This window comes from Gobio gobio, assembly GCF_949357685.1.
Source record: "Gobio gobio genome assembly, chromosome: 3".
NCBI lineage: Eukaryota > Metazoa > Chordata > Actinopteri > Cypriniformes > Gobionidae > Gobio > Gobio gobio.
In genome coordinates, this window is record NC_137099.1 from 45737691 (window position 1) to 45744440 (window position 6750).

The window sequence follows — 6750 nt, forward strand, 5'->3', positions numbered from 1 at the left end:
CTTCCCGCCGGGAAGACCCCCGAAAGTGTTCGATTAACGTTGTGCTTTCCTTCCTGCAGGATGGGTTGGATCGAAGGCTGTCTCCCTCCACCCTCAAAGTGTACGTCGCAGCAATAGCGGCGTATCATGATGCAGTAGACGATAAATCCTTAGGTAAGCACGACTTAATCGTCAGGTTCCTCAGAGGTGCGAGGAGACTAAATCCTCCTCGTTCTACCTCGATACCCTCTTGGGACTTAGCCCTGGTGCTCAGAGCACTTCAGGGTCCCCCATTTGAGCCTTTGCAGTCTGTTGAGATAAAAATCCTGTCCATGAAGACAGTTCTCCTGATTGCATTGGCCTCAATCAAGAGGGTAGGGGACCTGCATGCACTCTCGGTCGACGAATCGTGCCTAGAATTCGGGCCGGCCAACTCTCACGTTGTCCTGAGACCCCGGCCTGGATACGTGCCCAAGGTTCCTACCACTCCCTTTCGGGACCAGGTGGTGAACCTGCAAGCGCTGCCTTCGGAGGAGGCAGACCCAGCCCTAGCTTTGTTGTGTCCCGTCCACGCTCTTCGCGCTTACGTTGACCGGACTCAGAGCTTCAGATCCTCACAGCAGCTCTTCATCTGTTACGGAGGCCAGCAGAAGGGAAAGGCTGTCTCCAAGCAGAGGTTGGCCCACTGGATAGTGGATGCCATTGTCTTGGCCTACCAGTCCCAAGACGTACCTTGCCCGTTCGGGTTGCGAGCACACTCAACAAGGAGTGTTGCTTCTTCCTGGGCGTTGGCTCAAGGCGCCTCGCTGACAGATATATGTAGAGCTGCGGGCTGGGCGACACCTAACACGTTCGCTAGATTTTATAGCCTCCGTGTAGAGCCGGTATCTTCCCGCATTCTCGCCCCCAGTGGCCAGCAGCGCTAAGTGCCCGTTCTAGTGTCGGCTTGCATACGCCACTCCCGCCCTCTGGGCCGGATACGTGCGTCTATTTTTGCTCCAGTCGTGTTCCCCGAAATTCGGCTAACCCTGTGAGTTCCTCCGTCACCCCTTCGGTGTCAGACGTGGCGGCCGTCTGATGCCAGGCCTTCACCCGTATGCTTGTGGAACGTGTGTGTAGGCTGGGTTCCATATGTTGCGGTCCCCTCTAGGCTACCCCATATGTGTATTTTCCACGGTACCAGCTACCCTACTCGGCTAGCCCCGTGTCTTTCCCTCGACAGAGCTTCCTCTGTCGTCTCTAGTTGTGTTCTTCCCCCCCTGGAACCAGGTTGGGTCCACTCTAGAGACTGCCATTTGTTGCACTACCCTGTTAGGTTAGTCCTTATGTGTATTCCACCTCTCCTTCCATTGAAGGACGTGGTCCGCAGCGTACCATCTTCCGAGACGGGCACGCTTTCCCAGCGTTATCCAATAGTCACGCTGAGTGGGTCTTGCAGGAACAGCAGTGACTGTCCTTCCCTGCCCGGAGCCCTGACCCCCACTCTAACATAGGAGTGGTCCAGCGAGCTCAGGTAGGACGCTGGAAGGGCCAGCCTCCTGGCGTGTTGGTAGGGATCCCAATTCGTCGGTCAGTTCCGACGTACGTCGAACGTGACCGACTGAAAGGGAACATCTCGGTTACGTATGTAACCCTCGTTCCCTGAAGGAGGGAACGGAGACGTACGTCCCGTCGCCAGGGGCTGTGCTTCAGCTGAAGGCCCGAGCCACTTATCTCGGCTCCTCAGTTGAAAACGGTATGCGGCACTTCCACTTCCTTATTTATACCCGCAACGCGGGGCGGTGCGTGGAATGCGTGATCGCATGCCAATGTTTATTGGCTCGTTTTTAATTACTCGAAGTAGGTCGGTCTCTGAAAACAGATCCCAATTCGTCGGTCAGTTCCGACGTACGTCTCCGTTCCCTCCTTCAGGGAACGAGGGTTACATACGTAACCGAGACGTTTTTCTTAATACTATAAAGTAGCCACCACGCTAACAAAATAACATAAAGTGAAAATAAAGTGGCATTTTGTGGTTATGGAAACAACAGTTACCATGGCGAATACACAATAGCCTACATCATGAACTGCTAATGAAACATGAAAACTGCTCCTGATAAACAGAATGCACATCTTTCCCAGCTCACAAACGTCGAACCAGCCACGTGATTAAGTGGTACATTACTTATATTTTATGACTTACAAATTGACATTGTGTTGCATGTTCAGTTTCTCTTGCACTTATAATATACGGCGTGATAGGCCGTGCGCGCGTGTGTAATTAAAGAGTGTGCGCTACGAGTGCAGTACAACTGCTTACAGAACAGGAAAGCAGTTTTCTGAGGTGAGAGATTTTTTATTTTGTAACAAGCTACGAAAATGACGATGTTGCTGGGACTCCAGGTAGCATTTTGCCTACCTGGCTAAATGGGGAAGTATTACTTATTAGTTGTTAAAAGTGTATTAATTACTATTTAATCTAATGTCTAATATTAATCTAATATTTTGTGGCATAAGGTGAGGTGCATAAGGGCTCCGGGCAGGGAAGGACAGTCACTGCTGTTCCTGCAAGACCCACTCAGCGTGACTATTGGATAACGCTGGGAAAGCGTGCCCGTCTCGGAAGATGGTACGCTGCGGACCACGTCCTTCAATGGAAGGAGAGGTGGAATACACATAAGGACTAACCTAACAGGGTAGTGCAACAAATGGCAGTCTCTAGAGTGGACCCAACCTGGTTCCAGGGGGGGAAGAACACAACTAGAGACGACAGAGGAAGCTCTGTCGAGGGAAAGACACGGGGCTAGCCGAGTAGGGTAGCTGGTACCGTGGAAAATACACATATGGGGTAGCCTAGAGGGGACCGCAACATATGGAACCCAGCCTACACACACGTTCCACAAGCATACGGGTGAAGGCCTGGCATCAGACGGCCGCCACGTCTGACACCGAAGTATTACTTATTAGTTGTTAAAAGTGTATTAATTACTATTTAATCTAATGTCTAATATTAATCTAATATTTTGTGGCATAAGGTGAATGAGAGCTGGGCTGGGGCTGGGCTGAGGCAGCGGGGGGCAGGGGGCGTTTGGTTCGATATGAGAGTATCGCGGTTCGAACCGTGGGTGATGTATCACGTTTTTTCGGTTCGGTTTGAATACCGTTACACCCCTAATAACAGTAAATTATGCATAATTACACTGTAAAAAAAGTCCCCGTAAAATTTATGGTAAACAACCGGCAGTTGTGGTTGCCAGAACTTTACCGTAAAAAATACGACAGTAACGTTTTAGGTTTTTAGGGACAGCACCATATAATTTAAAGGTTTATAATGTAATAATTACGGTTTAAAAATGTTTTCTTTTACAGTTCAAAACCATATAATTTAAAGGTTTATATTGTAATGATTATTTTTACACTGTAAACAATTTACAGTAAAAAAAACATATTTCATTAACTGAAATAATGTTAAATTACCAACCTATTGAAATACTAATATCTGTTATGTACCTTTGATATATACGGACAACCACCAATCACAGTGGTGATGAGAATCACGTGATGAATCAAAGCTAATCACAAGCAGCTTTTAAGAGGACAATACTAATATATAGAAGGTGCTCAGTGTCATTCACACAAACACTAAACACCATCATGGTAAAACTTAAATTAAAAAAATGCAATAAACATTAATTTAACAACATCAGATGTAACATAAAACCCTAATGTACATAACTGATTAGAAAAAAACAAAGAAGAAACATAGTTATTGCAATGAAAATACATCAAATGCAAAGTGTCACGCTGGGAATTCTGGGAATGTCAATTTACGGGTTTTCACTGTAAATTACACAATGACTTGTTCTTTTTCACTTCCAAAAACCGTAAATTTAACGGTATTTTACTGTAAAATTAAATGAAATGTAAGGTTAGATCTATTACAGTTATTCACCGTATATAGTACTGATACTTTCTGTTAACCAATTAACTGTTTTTCACCATAGCATTTTTACAGTAAAATACCGTTAAAATCACAATAATTTTTTTAAGTAACTAAACCTAAACCAAACCCTAACTCTACAGTACATGTACTCTTTACTCATTGAATGGGATAGTTCACCCAAAAATGAAAATTAGCTTTAGATTTAGATTTACTCACCCTCAAGTCATCCTAGGTGTATATGACATTCTTCTTTCAGACAAATATAATCAGAGTTACGTTAAAAAAATAGCTTTATAATGGCAGTGAATGGCAGTTTCTGTTTTGAAGTCCATGAAAGTGCATCTATCCATCATAAAAGTAAACCACATGGCTCGGGAGGGTTAATAAAAGCCCTCTGAAGCGAAGCGATGTGTTTTGTGTAAGAAAAATATCCGTATTTAAAACTTTAATCTCTAACTTACGCTAACTGTCGTATGCGTGTTCACGAGAGACTGGTGTTCCATCACCTTAAAATCAAGTGTAACCAAATTTACTATCCCAGGAAGTCAAACTGAGAGATATGGAAGGATGATTATGGATTTCAGTGTGTATGTGTACAGTAGTTTCAGAAACATCTTGTGTGATACTACACTAGGGCACATCATCAGTGATAGCAGGGGGTCACAGGGTGTTTTGAGTCTTTTGAATATCATAAACACTCACCCAGGTGACCCGACTAGGGTTTATCAGATCCTGACCTGTGCCCTAGCAGCAACCCACGGGTCTGCCCTCTTCAACCAGAGCCATCTGGATGCTCTCTCAGTTGCATCTGTGGGTGTGTTAATGTCTCTCCTTCGTCTCTGTCCTGTGATTCTGAATGCAAAGCGACTGGCCTGCAAAGACCCCAGCAGTGCAAGTTCATAAGGATCTTGATACTGTATGGAACTTAATGGATCCATATAACATTTTAAAAATGTATTCAATAACATTTTAAAAATGTATCCAATCGGGAATACAAAAACATGCCCCCCGTGAACGTCACGTTAACCTGTTTGACACATGCAGTTTGATAAACTTGATTGCAAAACGTTCAATTATGTAAATATTTGATTTATGCCCATTTTGGTGATTTCTTCAGTTCAACTTGATTTTTCATTGGCACTTCTTTTCTAAATGTTCCATGTGCTCTGTTTGCCAAATGATGTTTGACTTAATCAACAGCACCGGCTACATTAGAGTTAGTTATCCTCACAAATCAAATGGGCCACTTGGATCTGTCTGCTTGCCTCATTTAAAGCGAGGCCTGCATTTACTTCATACAATAACAGAGAGAGCTACTGGTGTTTGGTTGCGTTCCAAGCCTTTTTAGTCCTCTCTGTTTCCTTTCATGGCCTTATAATCCTTTATAATAAGTTGAATAGTCTAAGGTCACTTCTAATATGTTGTGCAGGTGACACTGCATAAAAATCCATTCATAGCTAAAAGGCTTGTAGGGAGAATACTGACTGATTGATCGAAGGATGATAGTGATGAAAATCAACAAGGATTTCATTATTATCACAGTACTTAGATTGTGATATGATACATAGCAACCCATTCTTACTCCCAAGACGTGAAAATCTGAAGCATGGTCAAGTGCCTTCCGCGTCACAATGAAGACGCTAAAGGCACCCCTAGGCATCACTATATCGACGCGCTGGGTGCTCCATTCATTTCAGTTGTTTGCCCAATGTATCACATCAAGATGCATTTAATTCTTTGCATTTGTAAAAGCAGACATGGTTTTATGAATATTTATAGGCTATTTTTAAATTTTGGAGCAACTAACCCAACTCCTACCCTAAACCTACCCACTTCTAAACAATATAAAACATGTAACAGGCAAATAAAAGTACAGTCACAGGTATTTATTGCAAAAACTGACCAAAAACAGTATAACACTATTAACTCATGTTGCATTCCAAGTCATACGATATATTCATGTAAAGAACAGAGTTGATCTTAATGTTTTAATCACTGAAATGATGATCCAGCCACTCATTCATATCACATTAAAATGATACACCTGACTCTTTAGCTTTATACAATCGGTCACGAGACACACGAAGGCCAATGACAATTTAAAATCAAAGCTGACGTAATGACACAATTGGTCACGAGACAGCCAAGAGCCAATGCAATTTCACTATAAAATCTGACGTAACGTTTCTTCGGGCAGCAATTTTTGAAATTGCGGATGGAGACGCTGATCGCTTTTGGGGATTTTCTTCACACAAATCAATCGTTTGGCCTCGGAAAATTTCACTGTTATCCCTGAAATTGTTTTAATTAAAATGATTTAGGTACAATAAACATAAACTCCTTGTTATCGTTTGTTGTACGATTTGCATGATTTTTTTCATTGTTAAAATTAAATGTACTTAACAGAGCCTATTTTAGTCGGTTTTCAATGCAACGCAATACAAGGAAGATGCTGATTGGCTCTTTGAACTGAAGTCAGGCTGCAGCTGCGCGCATTTTTATCAACGTTTGCTGGTGAGTATAGGCCTTGTAACTTTACATTTTGGTCTCAAACAGCTAATACATTATTAATCCCTAATAAATTAGATGTATAACAGTTAGCCAGTAAAACAAAATGTAAGGTCAGGCTGTGTTTACACTCAAAAAATTATTTTACGATACTGTTGACTTTATTTAAACAATTTATTTTGTTTTAGGTTTTCATTTTGAAATAACTAAATAAATCAACTGAAGATAAAATAAGACATTAAATCTCTGAAGATCTCAGCAGAGGAGGACTAAACAACTCCTCAAACAGCATTACCAGCTTCATGCATTACTAATCAAATTGACTTTATTTCTGTTTCACC